This window comes from Leucoraja erinacea, chromosome 2 (assembly GCF_028641065.1).
Source record: "Leucoraja erinacea ecotype New England chromosome 2, Leri_hhj_1, whole genome shotgun sequence".
Lineage (NCBI taxonomy): Eukaryota > Metazoa > Chordata > Chondrichthyes > Rajiformes > Rajidae > Leucoraja > Leucoraja erinaceus.
Genome location: NC_073378.1, coordinates 44,051,450 through 44,068,270, shown reverse-complemented (window position 1 = coordinate 44,068,270; position 16,821 = coordinate 44,051,450). Strand labels below are relative to the sequence as shown.

General features: G+C 44.1%; 1 protein-coding gene across 1 annotated transcript in view; it reads right to left on the bottom strand.

Moving 5' to 3' along the window:
• The window catches only part of LOC129709475 (pituitary tumor-transforming gene 1 protein-interacting protein-like), a 79,353-nt gene that overhangs the window by 48,629 nt on the left and 13,903 nt on the right, over nt 1-16,821 (bottom strand). The window lies entirely within an intron of this gene.

The window sequence follows — 16,821 nt, the reverse complement described above, 5'->3', positions numbered from 1 at the left end:
CTTCCCCACATTTCCATCCTGCACTGGTGAAACTACACCTGCAGCACTTTGCATAGATTTGATTCCCTTACCGTAAAGAGGATAGAATACCGTTGAGGGAGTATAGCAAAGATTTACTCTACGAATAAGTAAAGATAGTGTGGACTAGGAGAGTATTCCTCAGAATCCAGAATGAGAGATCTCATTGAAATGTACAATATTCTTGAAATACAGCCTAGATGCAGGGAAGATGTTTCCCGACAGCAAGAACTCTGAAACCAGGAAACATTCTTGAAATACATGGGTTGACCATGCAGAACTAAAATGATGCAAAATCTTTGGAATGCTAGATTTTATTATTTCATTAAAACCAGAGATTGATAGTTTCCTGGAAACAAGAGATTCAAAGGATCTGAGGATAATGTAAAAAAATATGGCTGGGTGGGAAGATAAGCAAAATCTTGATAAATGGCAGAGCAGGCTTGGAGGGCGAATGGTCTTCTTCTGCACCTGTCCCTCACCTTCTTAAGCCCGTTGAATTGCAGCCAACTTTCAAAAAAGCCCTCTTTGCCTTATGCTATTCAGCCCGCCTTCTATACATGCTAGTATCTTGCCTCCAATGCCATGAGTTTTCATCATCTTTAGCAGCCTCACCTGCAGCACCTTATCAAAGGCCTTCTGGAAATCCAGGTCAACAACATCCACTCCTTTGTCTATCCTGCCATTTATGAAAAAGTTACTTGTATAACAACTAAACAGGTTCGCTTCTTAATAAACAGACAACACACAAACTGTTTAGTAGACCAGTTCAAAACTTTACTTATTATCGGCCGATGGAAGGGAGGGAGAACTCGTCAAGTGACCAATATAGACACTTCACTGTCCTCAGTCCACTTCTCTGAACAACAGAATTACATCGTATTATAGTGTTTTTTTGTCACCTTAGCACATTCCAGTCATTCGTCATGGTCGGAGGTACAGGAAAATAAAGGTTTCTACAGAATGCATCACGTCAAAGGCATTTTGTCACATGGTACAAGATATATTAAAAACATTGGCCATTTGGTATGGCATTTTACCTCTCAAATACATCAAAGGTATGTCAAAAGTCCCTTAGATCAATCTAGCTTCTCCTCTCTCGTCACCTCCTCCCTCATAAACATAGGACACTTGGTATATGACATTTTACTTCTCAAATACATCAAAGAGATCTAGCTACTTCTCTGGATCCTCTTTCGTCACCTGGGAGACAAATGCCTTTCTGTATTAATCTACTGGAGAAAATACTAATTTGGGACTAAATATAAGTTGTAAGCTAGCCCAGGAACCACTTTAATATCTTCTTATATTTTTAACTTATCATTTACTTCCTTAAAGAATTCCAACAGATTTGTCAGACAAGATCTCAACTTCGCAAAACTGTTGATTTCAGCCTATATTATCATGTGCTTCTAAGTATTACATAGAAACATAGAAAATAGGTGCAGGAGTAGGCCATTCGGCCCTTCGAGCCTGGACCGCCATTCAATATGATCATGGCAGATCATCCAACTCAGTATCCTGTACCTGCCTTCTCTCCATACCCCCTGATCCCTTTAGCCACAAAGGCCACATCTAACTCCCTCTTAAATATAGCCACTGAACTGGCCTCAACTACCTTCTGCGGCAGAGAATTCCAGAGATTCACCACTCTCTGTGTGAAAAAAAACTTTCCTCATCTCGGTCCTAAAAGATTTCCCCCTTATCCTTCAACTGTGACCCCTTGTTCTGGACTTCCCCAACATCGGGAACAATCTTCCTGCATCTAGCCTGTCCAACCCCTTAAGAATTTTGTAAGTTTCTATAAGATCCCCTCTCAATCTTCTAAATTCTAGCGAGTACAAACTTAGTCTATCCAGTCTTTCTTCATATGAAAGTCCTGACATCTCAGGAATCAGTCTGGTGAACCTTCTCTGTACTCCCTCTATGGCAAGAATGCCTTTCCTCAGATTAGGAGACCAAAACTGTACGCAATACTCCAGGTGTGGTCTCACCAAGACCCTGTACAACTGCAGTAGAACCTCCCTGCTCCTATACGCAAATCTTTTTGCTATGAATGCTAACATACCATTCGCCTTCTTCACTGCCTGCTGCACCTGCATGCCGACTTTTAATGACTGGTGTACCATGACACCCAGGTCTCATTGCATCTCCCCCTTTCCTAATCGGCCACCATTCAGATAATAATCTACTTTCCTGTTTTTGCCACCAAAGTGGATAACCTCACATTTATCCACATTATACTGCATCTGCCATGCATTTGCCCACTCACCCAGCCTATCCAAGTCACCTTGCAGCCTCCTAGCATCCTCCTCACAGCTAACACTGCCCCCCAGCTTTGTGTCATCCACAAACTTGGAGATGTTGCATTCAATTCCCTCGTTCAAATCATTAATATATATCGTAAATAGCTGGGGCCCCAGAACTGAGCCTTGCGGTACCCCACTAGTCACTGCCTGCCATTCTGAAAAGGACCCGTTTACTCCTACTGTTTGCTTCCTGTCTGCCAGCCAGTTCTCTATCCACATCAATACTGAACCCCCAATACCGTGTGCTTTAAGTTTGTATACTAATCTCTTATGTGAGACCTTGTCGAAAGCCTTCTTAAAGTCCAGATATAACACATCCACTGGTTCTCCCTTATCCACTCTACTAGTTACATCCTCGAAAAATTCTATAAGATTCGTCAGACATGATTTACCCTTCATAAATCCATGCTGACTTTGTCCAATGATTTCACCACTTTCCAAATGTGCTGCTATCCCATTTTCAATAACTGATTCTAGCAGTTTCCCCACTACCGACGTTAGACTAACTGGTCAGTAATTCCCCGTTTTCTCTCTCCCTCCCTTTTTAAAAAGTGGGGTTACATTAGCTACCCTCCAATCCTCAGGAACTACTGCAGAATCTAAAGAGTTTTGAAAAATTATCACTAATGCATCCACCATTTCTGGGGCTACTTCCTTACAGTGGCTTCACTGTGATGGATGTTTGTGTGAATTTAATTATGTGTATGTCTGTAAGACAGTGTCTTTGTTTGTATGGCTGTGGAAACAACATTTCGTTTGAGTCTCACTGGGGCTCAAATGATAATAAATTTGTATTGTATTGTATTGTAAGTACTCTGGGGTGCAGCCTATCTGGCCCTGGGAATTTATCGGCCTTTAATCCATTCAATTCACCTAACACCACTTCCCGGCTAACCTGGATTTCACTCAGTTCCTCCATCTCATTTGACCCCCGGTCCCCTGCTATTTCCGGCAGATTATTTATGTCTTCCTTAGTGAAGACAGAACCAAAGTAGTTATTCAATTGGTCTGCCATGTCCCCATGATCAATTCGCCTGTTTCTGACTGCAAGGGACCTACATTTGTTTTAACTAATCTTTTTCTCTTCACATATCTATAAAAGCTTTTGCAGTCAGTTTTTATGTTCCCTGCCAATTTTCTTTCATAATCTATTTTCCCTTTCCTAATTAAGCCCTTTGTCCTCCTCTGCTGGTCTCTGAATTTCTCCCAGTCCTCTGGTAGGCTGCTTTTTCTGGCTAATTTGTACGCTTCATCTTTTGTTTTGATACCATCCCTGATTTCCCTTGTTATCCACGGATGCACGACCTGCCCTGATTTATTTTTTTGCCAAACTGGGATGAACAATTGTTGTAGTTCATCCATGCAGTCTTTAAATGCCTTCCATTGCATATCCACCGTCAACCCATTAAGAATCAATCGCCAGTCTATCTTGGCCAATTCATGTCTCATAACCTCAAAGTTACCTTTCTTTAAGTTCAGGACCTTTGTTTCTGAATTAACGATGTCACTCTCCATCCTATTGAAGAACTCAACCATATTATGGTCACTCTTGCCCAAAGGGCCACGCACAACAAGACTGCTAACTAACCCTTCCTCATTACTCAATACCCAGTCTAGAATAGCCTGCTCTCTCGTTGGTTCCTCTACATGTTGGTTTAGAAAACTATCCCACATACATACCAAGAAATCCTCTTCCTCAGCACACTTGCCAATTTGATTCACCCAATTTATATGTAGATTGAAGTCACCCATTATAACTGTTTTACCTTTGTTGTACGCATTTCTAATTTCCTGTTTGATGACATCCCTAACTCCGTTACTACTGTTAGATGGCCTGTACACAACTCCCACTAACATTTTCTGCCCCTTAGTGTTTCGCAGCTCTACCCATATCGATTCCACATCCTCCAAGCTAATGTCCTTCCTTTCTATTGCGTTAATCTGCTCTCTAACCAGCAACGCTACCCCACCTCCTTTCCCTTTCTGTCTATCCCTCCTGAATATTGAATATCCCTGGATGTTCAGCTCCCAGCCTATGTCACCCTGGAGCCATGTCTCCGTGATCCCAACTATATCATAGGCATTAATAACTATCTGCACATTCAACTCATCCACCTTATTACGAATGCTCCTTGCATTGAGACACAAAGCCTTCAGGCTTGTTTTTACAACACTCTTACCCCTTATACTGTTATGCTGAAAAGTGGCCCTTTTTGATTTTTGCCCTGGATTTGCCGGCCTGCCACTTTTACTTTTCAACTTGCTACCTATTGCTTCTACCCTCATTTTACACCCCTCTGTCTCTACGCTCACACATTCAAGAAACCCTTTCCCTTTAACTCCATCCTCCACTATCCCATTCGACACCCCACCCCCCTTATTCAGTTTAAAACCACCCATGTAGCAGTGGCAAACCTGCCTGCCAGAATGCTGGTCCCACACCTGTTAAGATGCAATCCGTCCCTTTTGTACAGTTCACCCCAGTGATCTAAGAATCTAAATCCCTGCCCCGTGCACCAGTTCCTCAGCCACACGTTAGGTCCCGTATCTCCCTGTTCCTGCTCTCGCCAGCACGAGGAACTTGAAGCAAACCGGAGATAACAAACCTGGAGGTCCTGCTTTTCAGCATTTTTCCGAGCTCTCTAAAGTCACGCTGCAGAATATTCATCCCCTTCTTTCCGACATCGTTTGTGCCGACATGCACTACCACTTCCGGATTTGAAAACCTCATCCTTAAAATATGGACTCTTAGCAACCCATTGAAGTCAGACTAACTGGCCTATGATGTCCACTCTTTTGCTTTGTTCACTTCTTGAACAGCAGAGTAACATTTGCAATTTTCCAGTCCTCTGAGACCACTACTGGCTCGAGTGATTCTTGGAAGATCACCACAAATGCTTCCATAATCTCTAAAGCTACCTCTTTTAGAACCTGGGGGTTTAGTCCATCTGGTCCAGGTGACTTATCCACCTTCATATCTTTCAGTTTCCCAAGCACCTTCTCCTTAGTAATATAACTCCATTAACTCCTGCTCCCTGACTCTCTTAAATTTTAGGCACTTTTTTAGGCACTTAAATTTAAGAATGAAGGAAGAAAATGTATTCAATTCATCTGCCATTCCCTATTACTACTTCTCCAGCATAATTTTCCAGCTGTACAGTGTCTACTCTTGCCCCTCTTTCACTCTTTATGTATCTGAATAAACTTTTGCTATCCTCTTTTATGCTGTTGGCGAGCTTACCTTCACATTTCATCTTTTCTCCCCTTATTGTCTTTTAAATTACTTTCTGTTGGTGTTTAAAAGCTTCCCAATCCCCTTGCTTCTCATTAATCTGCAATATTATATGCCTTCCCTTTTAGTTTTTTTGCTGTCTTTGACTTCCCTCATCAGCCACAGTCAACCCATTTTCCCCTTTAGAATCTATCTTCCTCTTTGGGATGAAAAGATCCTGCATTTTTAAAAATTACTCCCAGAAACCCCTGCCATTGCTGCTCCACCGTCATTCCTTCCAGGATCCCTTTCCAATCAATCAACTTTAGCCATCTCCTCCCTCGTGCATCTGTAGTTACCATTACGCAACAGTAATACCAACAGATCTGATTTCACCTTCTCCCACTCAAACCGCAGGTTGAATTTTATAATTTTCTGGTCATTACCTCCAAGGGGTTCCTTTACCTTAAGCTCCCTAATCAAATCCGGTTTCTAACACAAGACCAAATCCAAAATTTCCTTTTACCTAGTAGGCGCAACTGCAAGCTGCTCGAAGAAGCTATTTGTAGGCACTCGACAAATTCCTTCCCCTGGGATCCAGTACCAACCCGATAGTTTGCCTGGGATGGAGTGTCTCATTGTGAGAGACTGGATTTTTTTTTCTTACCACAGAAAAGGCAGGAGTGGGGTATACTGGCCAAGATGCCCTACCAACATAGGGCACAAGGTTGCCTACTTATGGCCCATATCCCATTAAAGCTTCCCTATCCTTGAACCTGTCAAATGTATTTTAAATGGTGTTCATAGCACCTACCTCTTTTGAGAGCTCATTCTATATACCTTTATTTCTATGTAATAAAGTTGCCACTCAGATTCCTATTAAATCTTTCCCACCTCATCTTAAACCTGTGTCTTCTGGTTATTGATTCCCCTACTCTGGGTAAAGGATCTGTGCCTTGTCCTATCTATTAACCTCATGATCTCATACACATCTATAAGATCACTCCTCAGCCTCCTGCACTCCACAGAATCAAGTCTGAACCTGCCCAAACTCACCCTGTAGCTCAGGCCCACGAGTCCTGGCAACATCATTGTTAATCTTCTCTGCATTCTTTCCAGCTTAAGGCCGCCTTCCAATAACAGGCTGACCAAAACTGAACACAATAGTCCAAATGCACCCCCCCCCCCCCAACATCTTGTAGAACTGTAACAATAGCATCCAAACTTCTATTATCATCTTTACCACTGTTACTTTTTTGCACATCTTTCATTCATTGTTCTTTATCTCTCCGCATCACCGTCTATACCCCTCATTTCCCTTATCGCTAGCCAGTCTGAAGAAGGGTCTTGACCCGAAACGTCACCCATTCCTTCTGAGAATATACGTGAGTGGGGAGGCTCTGGGACTCAAAGGGTTATGTATTTTCTCTTCTGGGAGTCATACTGGCCATTTAGACTTAGCTTCACTTTACTGACGATGACATCACGAAGTTGAGGTCCAGTTCTTGGAAATCATGTGACTTTTAAGTTTTGTTTCTCTGTAAGTAAGTGACATTTGATTTATGATTGGTATACAGTAGTGATTGGGCTATGAGGTTACCACTCATTGTAGGTAACAGCCCATTTTATTAACCCTATAAATATATGATATTTTCTTTGTTCAGAGCACATGCTTCCCGTTTTCTAATGTGAGAGTTCTAGAGAGCTCAAACACGGAGAAAAGAAAGCAGGGTCCTGCGTTAAAATAACAGGGTTGAACTACAGTGTTCGAATCAGTGTTTTACACATAGGGGTGTAAAATCGGAATCAACTTTTGGGGACTTGTCTGGGATCTCAACGGACTACCCTCGCTAGTTTGTGGATCGCGGAGAGAGGAATTGGGTTGCCGATGCAAGCAGTTTTACTACATTGGTTTTCCCCCGGTCCGCTAGTTCGACGATGAATCGGCTATTTATTGACTTCCGAGTACCGTCCCGACGAGATTAAAGTTAGTCTGGCAAATACTGAAAGAGGATATTGGGTCAGTAATATTGAGTTATTGAGGGTGATACAATATTATGTCAGTAATATTAAACATAGACATAGAAATTAGGTGGAGGAGTAGGCCATTCGGCCCTTCGAGCCTGCACCGCCATTCAATATGATCATGGCTGATCATCCAACTCCGTATCCCGTACCTGCCTTCTCTCCATACCCCCTGATCCCCTTAGCCACAAGGCCCACATCTAACTCCCTCTTAAATATAGCCAATGAACTGGCCTCAACTACCCTCTGTGGCAGAGAGTTCCAGAGATTCGCCACTCTGTGTGAAAAAGTTCTTCTCATCTCGGTTTTAAAGGATTTCCCCCTTATCCTTAAGCTGTGACCCCTTGTCCTGGACTTCCCCAACATCGGGAACAATCTTCCTGCATCTAGCCTGTCCAACCCCTTAAGAATTTTGTAAGTTTCAATAAGATCCCCTCTCAATCTCCTAAATTCTAGAGTATAAACCAAGTCTATCCAGTCTTTCTTCATAAGACAGTCCTGACATCCCAGGAATCAGTCTGGTGAACCTTCTCTGCACTCCCTCTATGGCAATAATGTCCTTCCTCAGATTTGGAGACCAAAACTGTACGCAATAATCCAGGTGTGGTCTCACCAAGACCCTGTACAACTGCAGTAGAACCTCCCTGCTCCTATACTCAAATCCTTTTGCTATGAAAGCCAACATATCATTCGCTTTCTTTACTGCCTGCTGCACCTGCATGCCTACCTTCAATGACTGGTGTACCATGACACCCAGGTCTCGCTGCATCTCCCCCTTTCCCAATCGGCCACCATTTAGATAATAGTCTGCTTTCCCGTTTTTGCCACCAAAATGGATAACCTCACATTTATCCACATTATACTGCTTCCTGTTTGCCAGCCAGTTCTCTATCCACATCAATACTGAACCCCCAATGCCGTGTGCTTTAAGTTTGTATACTAATGTATACAATGTGGGACCTTGTCAAAAGCCTTCTGGAAGTCCAGATACACCACATCCACTGGTTCTCCCCTATCCACTCTACAAGTTACATCCTCGAAAAATTCTATAAGATTCGTCAGACATGATTTACCTTTCATAAATCCATGCTGACTTTGTCCAATGATTTCACCACTTTCCAAATGTGCTGCTATCCCACCTTTAATAACTGATTCTAGCAGTTTCCCCACTACCGACGTTAGACTAACTGGTCTGTAATTCCCCGGTTTCTCTCTCCATCCCTTCTTAAAAAGTGGGGTTACGTTTGCTACCCGCCAATCCTCAGGAACTACTCCAGAATCTAAAGAGTTTTGAAAGATTATTACTAATGCATCCACTATTTCTGGAGCTACTTCCTTAAGTACTCTGGGATGCAGCCTATCTGGCCCTGGGGATTTATCGGCCTTTAATCCATTCAATTTACCCAACACCACTTCCTGGCTACCCTGGATTTCACTCAATTCCTCCAACTCCTTTGATCCGCGGTCCCCTGCTATTTCCGGCAAATTATTTATGTCTTCCTTAGTGAAGACGGAACCAAAGTAGTTATTCAATTGGTCCGCCATATCCTTGTTCCCCATGATCAACTCACCTGTTTCTGACTGCAAAGGGACCTACATTTGTTTTAACTAATCTCTTTCTTTTCACATATCTATAAAAACTTTTGCAGTCAGTTTTTATGTTCCCTGCCAGTTTTCTTTCATAATTTATTTTTTCCTTTCCTAATGAAGCCCTTTGAGTTAATTGAGGATCGGGGCTGAGGTAAAATTGGCAACTTACTTCAAAGATCTGCGCTGAGGTAGAAACATAGAAACTAGGTGCAGGATGAGGCCATTCAGCCTTCGAGCCAGCAACGCCATTCATTGTGATCATGGCTGATCGTCCCCTATCAATAACCCGTGCCTACCTTCTTCCCATATCCCTTGACTCCACTAGCCCCTAGAGCTCTATCTAACTCTCTCTTAAATCCATCCAGTGACTTGGCCTCCACTGCCCTCTGTGGCAGGGAATTCCATAAATTCACAACTCTCTGGGTGAAAAAGTTTTTTATCACCTCAGTCTTAAATGAGCTCCCCTTTATTCTAAGACTGTGGCCCCTGGTTCTGGACTCGCCAACATTGGGAACATTTTTCCTGCATCTAGCTTGTCCAGGTATAAGGTCAATACTATGGTAAAAGGCCCGTAATTTAAAAGTCAGTACTGAGGTAAAATTGGTAAATTACTTTGAAAGTCAGTACTGAGGCAAAATGTGTAATAACATTGATATATTCTAAGGTTGCACGATATCAATGAGTCAAATTCCTCTGCTTTAAATTTAAAGTGGTAATGACTTCCAGCATTCCTCTGCTTTAGATTTAGTGGTAATGACTTCCAGCATTCATCTGCTTTAAATTTAAAGGTCTAAAGTCAAATACTTTAAATTTGAAGTGGCAAAATCCAATACGTTCATTAGAATTTGTATGATTTTGTTTGTATTGTTAACTGCTGTTGTTTTAATTAGTTGTGTGAGTTTTGTGTGGGCCCCGTCAATCTTGTTGTGTGGAATCTAATTGTTGTGTGAAAATCTTTGGCTGAAATGATTCCAGGAGTTCCTTACAAATTAGGGAGCTAGCAAAAGACAGATAGAGCGAAATGCTGGAGCCAGGAGAACAAAAGAGCACATGGTGGGAGCATAGAATTGTGGTCTCTAGGAGGAGCTAGAACCCTGGACGGTGTAAAACAAGCTCATTAGATTACCATATGTGATACCTAATGTGACCATATTAGTCAGAGTGGGCCATCATACATCCACGGCCCTCAGCCTCAGTACCGGCTCTCCACAGGGCTGCGTACTGAGCCCCCTGCTCTACACCATCTACACACATGACTGCACCCCCGCCCACCACAGCAACACCATTGTCAAATTTGCGGATGACACTACGGTGGTGGGACTCATCTCCGGGGGGGACGAGTACGCCTACCGGGATGAGGCGGAGCAGCTGACAGTGTGGTGTGAAGAAAATAACCTGCTCCTCAACACCTTAAAGACAAAGGAATTAATAATAGACTTTAGGAAGAATAAAACGGACATGGTACCATTGACTATCAGAGGGGACTGTGTGGAGAGGGTGGCGGATTTCCGCTTCCTGGGAATCCATATTGAGGAGGACCTGACATGGAGCATGAACACCACTGCGCTGCTGAAAAAGGTCCAGCAGAGACTGCACTTCCTGAGGTGCTCAGGAAGAATAACATCACTCAGAGACTGCTGCTGTCCTTTTATCGGTGCTCCATTGAGAGCATACTAACATACTGTGTATGCGTGTGGTACACCAGCTGCACAGCGGCTCAGAGGAAAGCGCTCCAGAGGGCCATTGACAACGCCCAGAGGATTGTCGGCTGCCCTCTCCTTACCTTGGAGGACTTACACAGTTCCCGCTGCACCAAAAAATCCCAGAGTATCATAAAGGACATTTCCCACCCCGGACACTCCCTGTTTGAACTGTTGCCGTCACGCAGACGGTACAGATCTACAAGGACAAGGACGAACAGACTAAAAAACAGTTTTTACCCCACTGCTATGAAAGCACTAAATGTAGCCGCCAAGGAACGCAGGGGCGATACATACTACTAAGGGACTGTGGTACACTGTGAAATCGACAGAAGGATGGAGGGTTGGGTGTTTATGCGTGCTATTTTCGTGATATTTATTTTAGTTGTTTATCTTTTAATAATTTACCTTGTATGTATCGTTAGCTTTTAGAAATGTTTGAATGGTGCACTGACTGGCTGACATTTTTAAATTTCGTTGTACGTGGTTCATGTTACAATGACAATAAAGAAACTATTCTAACTATTCTATATTCTATTCATGGGAGGAATGACCAAATCCTTAAACGTACTAAAAAAAAAAGAATGCGCTCATGAGAAACCTAGAAACAGGAGTCCAAAAGGGCCCTGGGTGAAACAGGGGGATAAAAAACAGGGGTATCACGTAATCCTATGGTTGGCTTTGGTTTGAAAGAGGGAGATGACGAGGATTTGGATGAATGGGCGAGTAGTTGAGGCCAGTTCATTGGCTATATTTAAGAGGGAGTTAGATGTGGCCCTTGTGGCTAAAGGGATCAGGGGGTATGAAGAGAAGGCAGGTACAGGATACTGAGTTGGATGATCAGCCATGATCATATTGAATGGCGGTGCAGGCTCGAAGGGCTGAATGGCCTACTCCTTCACCTATTTTCTATGTTCCTAGAACCCGTACCGGTACCCACATATTCCCACTGTATGAAGTAGTGAAAACAACGTAATTTAACTGACTGCATACCACTAAATGGCATAGTAAAAGATGGCATGAATCATGAAACTGGTCAGCAAATAGGAAAACCCGGCATGGATCAGATCAGCAATGCAGTGATTGACAAGCATCGGCTTTGCGATTAAACTGAGGACGAGGGTTTTGGGGATGACTTGTCCTCCTTAGATCAGAATCTGAGCCCGAGTCAGAGAAAGACGAGGTAATCGAGCAACGATCCTTTCGCCGCCAATGCCCGTTTAAAGAGATGCCAAACCCCGCTTTCAAACCAGCAGAACCAGTTGGCGACGATAACCAACTAACAGTGAGCGTTTTCTACCCTTGGAAGCCGAATGAGATGATGGCCTCATTGAGCCAGCTGCCAGATAAAAAGAAGGCACCTGTCGCATTTGTAAACTTCCTCCGAACCATTATACGTGCCAATTGCAGAGATATGTGGGCCCTGGTGCAACAAATCCTAACCCCAGTGGAACACACGAGATTTCTAAATAACTTGAATTTCCCAACCCATGCCGAGCTAGCCAATCGGAAATCCCAGAATCCGGACCGGTAGGAAGCAATCTTTACCGCCCTTGCTGCCACTCTGCAAAAACTTATTGACATCTTCAAAATTCTGGATACTTGACCCCGGAAAGGAGAGGGGGCAGAATAGTTTTTGGGGAGGTATTCAGAGATGTATATTAGTCAGTCGGGAAATACTGCCTATCGAGATGGTGAGAAGCCACCCCAGTATTGTGCTCTTCTGATAAATTGCCTTCCAGCCATGGTCGCAGAGGCAATAAAAACTAACAATCTGGACTGGTCCTAAAATAGTCCGAGCTTAGTTAAATACTACTAGAAGGATGGTAAGGGACTGGAAAATCAACCACGTTAAGGGGTAAAAATGGAGTATGTGATGAACAAGGGAGGATCAAAACCTGCTCCGGACACCAGCGGTTATCAGATGGAACCTCAGTACTGTGTGCCAGGATGGGTAGATAGGCTGGGATACAGGAACATTGGTCACCCCAACGGACCAAATGCCTCCACCTACAGCCCACCCTATGGTCCCCCAAGGCAGCAGTTTAGGGGAAGAGGCAGAGGAGGGAGACCAGAAGGGTCAGACGCTTGCTTTAATTGTGGCCAGCAAGGCAAGGCCATTGGTGCAAGGAGTGCCCGTTGCAAAGACAAGCAAGAGGGGGTTATCAGCAAGAACAAAGGGGAGGTTGGCAAGCAAAATGAGGACATACACTGACAAGGAACCTGTTCTGGTACTACAAGTTGCGAGAAAATGGTGCACCTTCTTAGTGGACACAGGGGCATTCATGTCGTCCCTTCAGCCCACTTACAGCCTCCCCAAATCCGATAAAACCCACAGCCTATCTGGATTCCAAGGACAGGTATGCCAATACCCCATCTCTAAGGCAGTTGAACTAATATACCGGAATGAGACGGTCAGCGATGGAAATGGGTTTTAGGAACCAGGGGTGCTCTAAGGTCCATGAGGCGAAACCCTTCTTTAGACTGACAGTCAAGGGAAAGGGAAACAGGAGATATAGGCATATCTTCCATTTATTTGTCCTTAGTGCCGTCTATATCTCTTGTTCCTCTTTCCCCTGACTCAGTCTGAAGAAGGGTCTCGACCCGAAATGTCATCTATTCCACTCTATGATCGTTGCTTTTGTCCGTCTGTCCGCTCGCCCTTGGATTAAGTAGCGCAGGATAAAGCTGTGAATGTACGCCATTCCCCTCCCATTCCCAATCTGACCTTTCTGTCCAGGGCCTCCTCCATTGTCATAGTGAGGCCCAGTGCAAATTGGAGGAACAGCACCTCATATTTTGCTTGGGTAGCTCACACCCCAGCGGTATGAACACTGACTTCTGTAGCATCAAATAGCCCTTGCTTTCCCCCTCTCTCCATCCCCTCCCCTTCCCAGTTCTCCCACCAGTCTTACAGTCTCCGACTGCACTCTCTGTCCCACTCATTCCCGACCTCAGTATGAAAAAGGGTCTTGACCCGAAACGTCACCCATTCCTTCTCTCCGGAGATGCTGCCTGTTCTTTTGAGTTATTCCAGCATTTTACATAGATACCTAGAAAATATGTCAATTCGGCCCTTTGAGCCATTCAATGTGATCATGGCTGATCATCCACGATCAGCACCCCATTCATGCCTTCTCCCTATATCCCTTGATTCCACTAGCCCTAAGAGATCAATTTAACTATCTTTTGAATGCATCCACTGAGTCGGCCTCCACTGCCTTCTGAGGCAGATAATTCTACAAATTCACAACACTCTGGATGAAAAGGTTTTTCCTCATCTCAGTTCTAAATGGCCTACCCCATATTCTTAAACTGTGGCCCTTGGTTCTGGACTCCTCCAACATCAGGATCATGTTTCCTGCATCTAGCATGTCCAATCCCTTAATAATTTTATATTTCTATAAGATTCCCTCTCATCCTTCTAAATTCCAGTGGATACAAGCCCAGTCGTTCCATTCTTTCATCATATGACATTTCTGCCAGCCCGGAAATTAACCTCGTGAACCGACGCTGCACTCACTCAATAGCAAGAATGTCCTTCCTCAAATTAGGAGACCAAAACTGCACACAATACTCCAGTTGTGGTCTCACCAGGGCCCTGTACAACTGCAGAAGGACCTATTTGCTCCTATACTAAAATCCTATCATTTTGAAGGCCAACATGCCATTAGTTTTCTTCACTGCCTGCTGTTTCTTGCATGCTTACTTTCAGTAACTGATGTACAAGTACACCCAGGTCTTGTTGCACTTCCCCTTTTCCTAATTTGACCCCATACAGAAGGTCTCGACCCAAAACGTCACCCATTCCTTAGCTCCAGAGATGCTGACTGACCCGCTGAGTTACTCCAGCATTTTGTGTCTACCTGCCATTCAGATGATAATCTGCCTCTTGTTCTTGCCACTAAAGTGGATAACCTCACATTTATCCACATTATACTGCATCTGCCATGCATCTTCCCACTTACCCAACCTGTCCAAGTCACCCTGCATCCTCATAGCATCCTCTTCACAGTTCACACTGCCATCCAGCTATGTCATCTGCAAATTTGCTAATGTTACTTTTAATTCCTCCATCTAAATCATTAATATATATTGAGAATAGCTGTGGTCCCAGCACAGAGCCTTGAGGCATCCCACTAGTCACTCACTACCTGCCATTCTGAAAGGGAACCGTTAATTCCTACTCTTTGTTTCCTGTCTGCCAACCAATTTTCTATCCATGTCAATACCCTACCCCCAATGCCATGTGCTCTGATTTTGCCCACAAATCTCCTGTGTGGGACCTTATCAAAGGCTTTCTGTAAGTCCAGCTACACTACATCCACTGGCTCGCCCTTATCCATGTTACTGTCTACCTGAACTTAGTTGTTAGGGATAACATTCATTTCTTTTCAGTCATCTTTGAATGACAAATAATTTGAATTGAATTCAAAATCTACAGGTCTATTACCAAGACGATCTTGGAACATTTCACATTGTTTGTCAATGCTCTGCATAGTCTACTCTTCTGCCTCTTTTTCCCAAAGTTTACTTAAATTTAGAGCCTTGTTTTCTGACTAATCCTTCTCCCTCTTAACTAGCATATCAAATACCATTCAATGGTGAGGGAGAGAGAGAGAGAGAGAGAGAGAGAGAGAGAGAGAGAGAGAGAGAGAGAGAGAGAGAGAGAGAGAGAGAGAGAGAGAGAGAGAGAGAGAGAGCGAGAGAGAGAGAGAGAGAGAGAGAGAGAGAGAGAGAGAGAGAGAGGCAGGAGGCAGGGAGAGAGAGAGAGAGAGACAGAGGCAGAGAGCGAGAGCGAGAGAGAGAGGCACAGAGACAGAGAGAGAGAGAGAGGCACGGAGGCAGAGAGGGGCACGGAGGCAGAGAGGCAAATAAAATAATGTGGAATAGTAAAATAACGTGACTTTACCTGAGCCCGTGCTCGCGATCTGGTAGCCCTGACAGTGAGTTTAACAAATTCTCCCTTGAATGTTATTCAAAAGAACGCGGTGTTAAAACACAATTACATTTACTGAGGAATGTAGATCGATGTATTGATGACACATTGTATAACTACTGTTAACTACTGGCTGTTAATGTGCTAACAGTGGCCGTTAACAAATCATTTTCGTTTAAGTTGAATAAAGTGAGAATCTTTCTGCAGTACTCATTAAACCCGAGCTGGAAATTGAAAACTATGGGAACGCCGTACCCCTGCTTACCCCCCCCCCATTTCTATCACTGGAGACGGTACAGCATCAGTTTATAATCACCACGGGCCTAGACTGTAATCTGATGGCCCCAGATTTGTTATGTGCATTTCAATTGAATGTGGAGACACCGGGATAACTGTGATCCCATGGGCCCCTAAAAGACAGTGTTATTTGTCAGTGATACCCCAATGGTGGTCACTGGACCCTGGAAAATGAGCCCCCACTCCAAATTACCCGAGCATACCACTGAAGTGGCAGAAACATGGAGTTGGAAACCTTTTACAGACCATGTGAAGGAACAAGGCGGGATGTAAATCCTAGTGACCGGACCACAGGGAACAGCAGAGTATGCTAACGTACCCCCGGAATTGTGGAAACTGGCCTCTGGGGTCGCCCCACACGTAACAAAGAAAGGGCCCATGGTTCAGCAAGCAATTGGACTGGTAAACCCGAACACGGGCCAAGAGCAAGTATTACCCAACGATTGTACCGTCCGATTCTATCAGTCACCGTAGACAGTTGCTACACAATTGCGCTATCATCTTGAGTGAAGTACGTGAACCCACCGGTATGGGCAGATGACTCTACTCAGGTAGGATGCTTTCAGATTACCTCCCATCCAAGTAGCTCTCCAGAAATATGTAACACTGCCCTCTATACAGAGGCCCGGGACCGTTGGAGAGTGTGGAGGAGGGTCAGGGCGGTGAGTACTTAAATCGGGCGCGGGGCTTTATTTCACAGAGGCCGGGGACCGTTGGAGAGTGTGGAGGAGG